Source organism: Protopterus annectens, chromosome 12.part0 (assembly GCF_019279795.1).
Source record: "Protopterus annectens isolate FY-2018-M chromosome 12.part0, PAN1.0, whole genome shotgun sequence".
Taxonomy (NCBI): Eukaryota; Metazoa; Chordata; order Ceratodontiformes; family Protopteridae; genus Protopterus; species Protopterus annectens.
In genome coordinates this window covers 1,068,146,252-1,068,153,751 of record NC_056746.1, presented here as the reverse complement: position 1 = coordinate 1,068,153,751, position 7,500 = coordinate 1,068,146,252, and positions in this window count along the sequence as shown.

Here is a 7,500-nt window from a genome sequence, read left to right as displayed (position 1 = left end):
AGTGTGGGACAAAAAAATGATGTTTTAATTGTTTGCTTTGCTTGTTTTGCAAGTGCCAAGGCTGTTTCTTAGTGCATGCATAGTTGCTTGTCAATGTATGTGGTTTCAACACAAAGACATCAATATTCAGTGTGTCGACGAAGGGTGTATTTGATGTATATGAATATACCTATCTATCTATCTATCTACATATGTGTGTGTGTTTGTGTGTGTGTGTGTGTGTGTGTGTGTGTGTGTGTGTGTGTGTGTGTGTGTGTGTGTGTGTATGTGTCGGTGTGTGTATACACACACACACACACACACACACACACACACACGTATGCACATACACTTTTTTCCCTATATCTTTTGTCTCCATTTCTTAAATGACTATCATATGAAGAGAAGTGTGTGCCATCCATTAATTAAAAAGAAAAGAAACTTTTCCACTGAAAAAGGATACAGTAAACAATACAAAATGTAATGTTTCATTTCCCACAGACCATTTGTTTGTACGTGATGAGGGAGGGAGTTCACTTTTGCCATGATGCAGACATCTGAGAGAATATACAGGAATATCTAGGGGAATTTATTTAAATCAACCAGTATGAGACTTCATATTCCAAATATAAAAAAATGGTTTCCAGCTTCATTTTAACTTCATGACCCTATTTTTTATTCCTTACTAAAATGTTATCATTTTTGTGCAAGCAGTAAAAAATCTAACATTGCTATTGAACAGTTAGAATATTTCTTTGCCAAACAAAACAAATTGAGGAAGCTGTCTGGCAGGTTTACTTATTTTGGGATCTGATAACTAACATACATTTTGCTATAAAATGGAAATAATAAGAGGAAGGAATCGTGCCAGGATTTTCCTCTCACAGTGTTTAGTTTTTTTTTTTTTTTAGTAAGTACTTTCATCCCATTTGAGTTGACTGCAGAATGATAGGGTCTTGGGAGTTGTATGATAATGTGTATTTCTGGCCATGATGGGTACCATATCACTTTGCTAAAGCACTGGTCATATTTGAAGGAATCAAAAAGAGACCTCACTTTGGTCTGCTATAAAACTGACCTGAAAAGGCAAGATTTTTTACATATGTTTAACTGGCTATTATTTAACTATATCTATACTATCAGAGTTATGCCAGTCATTTATGCAAATATTTGTAAATTTCCATATGACATATTATGCTTTGCTCTTTATTATCAAGTTGTTCAACACAAAATGCCTGTTGCACAAGCTAAGCTGTAGACCATGTATGAAACAGCTATCTCTTGAGGCAAGCTGTGCAAATGCTGTTATCACACTGTCTCATGTCATCCCACCTTGCTTTTGCCTTCTCGTCATAGCTCCAGCCTGCACTCTTATCCTTTGTGTACCCATGTTTATGCCTATAGGCATTTAGCTGCTGAATGGCTCAGCATAACTAATGCACATTTTCTATTTTCCATCTACACTGCATGGTGCAACTTCAGTGCTTTTGTCTGTAGTCCTGTTATCTTCATATCAAAACTTAAGACAGTTGTGTTTGCAATGCTTTTTCTTTAAATATTCAATATATTTTGACTAAGTATTTCATTTGTACTCTTTTTATGTTTTATAAACTTCATGCACTTATCTCTATGCATTATACCAAGGGGTGGACATGCTTATTGGAAGCAGAATGAACCACTTATCAAAGCATAATCAAAATAAAGTTAACTTCAGGTCAAGTGAATCCAAATAGGCAGACTGGAATTATCCCAGGGTCATTGTAGCTATCAGTGATAAAATTAGATTATGGATAAAATAGGTTATGTAAATCCCACTGGAGTCTCAAGAAAACATACCAGATCACTGTGAAATTGGAGAAATAATTGGTATAAGTTAAATTAATCTTCTTTTGAGTCAGTCTGTACACATGTTAAGTCTGAGAATTAGACGCTAAATGGAACCCACTTTCGGTAACCATTGAAGGAGGAGTTGGATAATTAATGGTTGGCCAGCCTGCTATCACTGCTGTAAAAACAATGGAATATTTTCCATAGTACAGAATAATAAACAATGAGGTAGAGAATTATGGGTAGGGGATACAGGAGTATTAATCTACAGATAGCATGGTATCTGCTTTAGGTTAGCTGCTGTTGCAGACTATTTGAAACCTAATCAGTTTCTTTCAGTGGTGAGAATCAAACCCAGTACCGCGTGTCTATGAGGTAAATACCTTAATCATTATGCCAACCACAAGTCTTTAGCTTAAAGCTTAGCATTAAAACAATTAAATATAAAAATGTCTTTTGGCTTGGCTTCTCCCATTAGGGGTTGCCACAGCGGATCACTGGGCACAGATTGATTGGCAGTGGGATTTTTACGGCATTGAGTTGCCAGCCCGGTGCCCAACCTTCACAGAAGGCACACACACACACACACACACACACACACACACACACACACACACACACACACACACACACACACACACACACACACATACACACCCCTACTGCATGTCTTTAAAACTCACTCTACCACAGGGAGGACATGCAGACTCCAGACAGAAGGCACTCCAGCCAAGAACCAAACAGAAGAACATCTTGCTGTGAGGCAACAACGCTAACCACTGCACCACCACGGCCAAACAATTAAATATACTGATGATAATTAAGGTGAGTTCATTGAAGCAACTGGCACAAAGACTGTTTATAATCCAGACAACATTGGCACTATCTGCAGAAAGCAGTGTAGTTTACAGTGATAGCATTTGCTCATATTCAGTATTAATAACATTTCTAGGGACAGACTGATAAATGCATCTAAGTTTTGAGTATGTAGCATGTATTCAAGTTGAATCATCTTTCACAAGCTGCTTTCAGACTTATTTAGATAAATGAGTGACTAGTGAAAGCAGATAGATCAAACACGGGCTATATCTCTTTGCACAGGAATAAAGTAAATTGACCATAAATAAGCACCTTTTTCACTCCCCAAAAACTCTGCAAACACTGAGCTGAGTTTTAAGTGGATGAGTCCTGAATGTTGCCAGCACTAAAGCTAGAACAAAAAAAAAACAGCTGTGAAAATCCACTTCCTGATATGAAATATATAACTACTGAAACAAAGTATGTTAAAAAATCAGTTTCTTTATTGTTGTATGGATAGGTGCTTTAGTGGTGACAGTGCTCAGGCCTCACCCTTTTAAATCTTTGTTCTCCTTGGATATCTGTTAGCAGAATTCTGAGCTAGATCAGACTGTCCCCTGACCATTATCGGTTGCTCACTACTATTTTGAAACACTGAGCTGAAGGCCATCATTGCAACTGTAAGGTAATGAGTCAAGAAATAAGGCACATTTCAATCTATGTATCAGGTTATCTCTACACCTGCCATGTCACTAATATAAAGTCTGTCACCATCTCCTGATATCACCACCTGAACAGGCTACCTTAATATACTGGATGGGACTATTGATTTACCTGTGGCCAAGTACTGTAATTACTGTGCATATATATGGCTTTGTTTTATCTGTCTATGTATCATACCTCTCATCCTCTTAGCACAAGAAATCTGCACAAAGACAGAAAATGATGGGGGGGGTCACAAAGGCCCAAACACAGGAGAAAGTTTAAATCTTTATAAACTTAGAAAGTTGCTAGAATAAAAGGCTTTGTGATAACATGCATTTTCTGTAGGATATAAAGTCAGAACCTGAAATGTATGACTTTATTTAGTGACTTCAATACCTAATAATTTGGCAGAAAATTGCAAGTTTTATAAGAAATAAACCCAAACTATGAGGCAAAAAAATCTGGGCATTCTGCAGAAATCTGGATATTTGAGAGGTACGACGTATAGATATAGATATAGATATAGATATAGATATGTGTGTGCATATATGTATATATGTATCAATCTATCTATACACACACACACACACACACACACACACACACACACACACACACACACACACACACACACACACACACACACACACACACACACACACACACACACACACACACACACACACACACACACACACACACACACACACAAATGCACACGCATGCACACACATGCACCCATGCACATACATATATGTAGATACATAGCTATCTAGCTAGATAGCTAGACAGATACAGTATCACAGTGGTAACTGCTCCATAAATGTGGTAACTCAGAAAGATCATGCATGTTGTATACTAGTATAGTCCCTTTAATGATAGTAACCCTGAAATAGGCAAGGAGGTAAGAGAAACACAATGATATTTAAAGACTCTTGCCTTGATATGGAGAAAGTCCATGATCTTTAGGTTTGAAGAGGACATGGTGAAGTTGCCAGAATTAAGAAGGAAAGCAATACAAATTCCTGTGAGAAAAGGGAGCAGGACCCTTAAGAGGAGAAGCCATTTCGTAGGATATATCCTTGACTGTGTGGAAGGAGAAGATAATCTGGTTTGTCCCTGTCAGTGAGAGCTACTCTACTGTTGTGGGATCTCTTTGAGTATTGTTCAATTATTTTATCAGCTATTGCACCAGAACCTTGTCTATATGGAAACACTGCACTGGAATGTAAAGAAATATTGGCTTAATCTGTGAAAATCTTACAGAGCAAGAAATTATAAGGAGAAAATGTATTTGGAATTCAGATTTACATATATATTACAATCATGCAAAGAGATATATATTATATTTGTGTGCATATGCACACACACACACACACACACACACACACACACACACACACACACACACACACACACACACACACACACATATATTTATGCATGGGTGTCATTCATTTACTCTGTTGAATCTGTACTTTGCTAACAGAGTAAACAGCTGTGGAAATATGACCAGAGAGTTTATATTATTGATCATTGATGATGTCAGATGAAGGAAGACTGCATGTTTGTGTGAGTTTGGCTTTTAATGTCAAAACTTTTGGATATGACAAAAGTTTCGGCATTGGAGGTGGAGGTGTGTGTGTTACTGTTTGTGGACTAGGGTTAGATTTAGGACTAGTTAAGATATATTTAGTGTTTTGTGTGTGTGTGTGTGTGTGTGTGTGTGTGTATGTGTGTGCATATGTGTGTGCACATGGGAGTTGTTGGTATCTGAGTGTGCCATGCAGCAGGAGTGTTACAGAAAAGGTTTTTCTATGTAAGATGTGGGCTTGTGGTTAGGGACAGGGGCACGGTGAGGGCTGGTGTTGGTATATATTAGAAAAGCCCTTTGAATAACGTCACCACTTTTCAAGTTGTGATGGAATTTGTGGATCAGTTTTGCATAATGGTTCACAAAAGGGAAATGTTTTCCTTTTGCAGTATTTTCTCTAGTTTTTATTTTTAAGAGTTTTTAGGCATGTTGATTTTTGAAATGACAGTGCCTTTCACCTATGTTTTGGTGATTACACGTCTCTATACTATACTATATCTTAGAAAGGTGGATTAGTACACATGATTGGATTGGGGTCTATATTATAAACACGAAAGCTCAAAATGGCGAATGCATCTACATCGACACATAAAGGTCGATGTACAAAAAGAGTGAAATACGTAATCGGCGAAAATGAAAACGCAGAACATATTTGCTTGGTCAGCAGGGCGATCGTGGGGATGAGGAAATGTATCCTTTACTCCACTGTAGTGCAGTCTTGGAGTTGGTTTATTTAAGTAGGGAGGTCTGGGTGGCACAGCCTCCACATGTGGGGTGCAGGGGGTCTTGCCCCCCTGCAAAAGTGTGTTAATTTAATTTTATTTAGTTAGTTTGAGCTTACCTGCATGGTGCTGTTGGTTGATGAAATACGTATGGCATTTTCATTTTCGACGATTATGTATTTCGCTCTTTTTATACATTGACCTTTATGTGTCGATGTAGATGTATTCGCTGTTTACAGCTTTCATGTTTATAATATAGACCTTTTTATTGGATTTGTTTTAAGAGTTATGCATATATTATCTATATCTATATCTGTATATCTCTCTCTCTCTCTCTCTCTCTCTATATATATATATATATATATATATATATATATACAGATATATATATATACATACATACATACAGACACACACACACACACACACACACACACACACACACACACACACACACACACACACACACACACACACACACACACACACGTATTTATTATAAAATTGCCTTCATTGTACTCCAGGAATGGTATTCTGAAAGACTTATGGCCGGATTCACGAAGACTTGCACGGAGTCTAAGAGTAGAGTAAGACTCCATGCAGCCACATGTGTGTGTTTGTGTATGTACTTACCTACAGGTGTTCACTGCACGGGTAGTTGAGCAGCTTAAGTGTGAGAATTTAATGGTGCTGTTACTTTTGCCTCTTTGTATTGTATCGTGGGAGCCAGCAGTGCACATTTTGGGAGGGTTTTCCTTTTCTTCACTGTGGTGCAACAATGGAGTTAATATATTTAATTACAGGGGGTGTGGGAGGACTTAACACCCACATCAGGGGCGCAAGGGGATTTGCTCTCCTGGAAAAAAAGATTTTGTGGGTTTTTTGGTTTTTCAGTTCACTGTTTTTAATATATAATTTTTGGTAACTAGAGAGCCAAAACAAAATTGCTGATGGATCAAAGGTAGACTGCATGTGTGTGTTTGTGTATCCACTCTAGGAGTGATTCTCTCCCTTAAGCTAGTTGCTTGTCAGCATAGACTGTGGCTCTCCTGTGATACTGAAAAGAATAAAATACATGTCAAACAATGAGCCAGTGAGTAATATGATACCATTACCAATGCTTTAATGGTTTTATGTTTACTGTTTAAGAACATACTTTTAGTAGTTAATAAAAATCTTCACACAAAATATAGGAATGAGCACATACAGTGCATTTGACTCTCTAAGAGAAACCACAATTTTATTTAAAACACACTCACACACACACACACACACACACACACACACACACACACACACACACACACACACACACACACAGGAATGTCTGTATAAGAATGTTGTAATTACAAGGTCAGATTGTACAACCAAGAAAGACTTAGACAGAAAACAGTGAAGGAAGAATTAGCAGTTTCTAAATAGCTCACTGATGAAACACAAATTGTTGTATTTTTAGCAGACACAGCCATGGTTCAAATCCTGGGAGTGGTAGTAGGCTGTATGCAATTTTAACTAGGAATCTGAGAATATGTGTAGAAACAGTCAGGTGGTGTTAACAAATATTCCCCCCACAGGTCTACCAGGTAAGAGAAGTAGAATGTAGCTATAAGTCGGTTGAAGTATACACTCTGTACAAACATACCACTGCCCAAACCAAGGCCATAAGGTATTGTAATAATATCTGTAGAGTAATGATTAGAGCAATGATCATTAAAGTTGTGAGTACTGCAAGGATCTACAAGTTGCTAGTTGACATCTCACTCTCCTCCCCACCATATCTGCAACAATAATCTAGACCCACAAATCAATGGGTATGTTTTACACTAAACCTACGGTTGGGACATATGTCCTATTGTTCAACAAATATTGAAATGT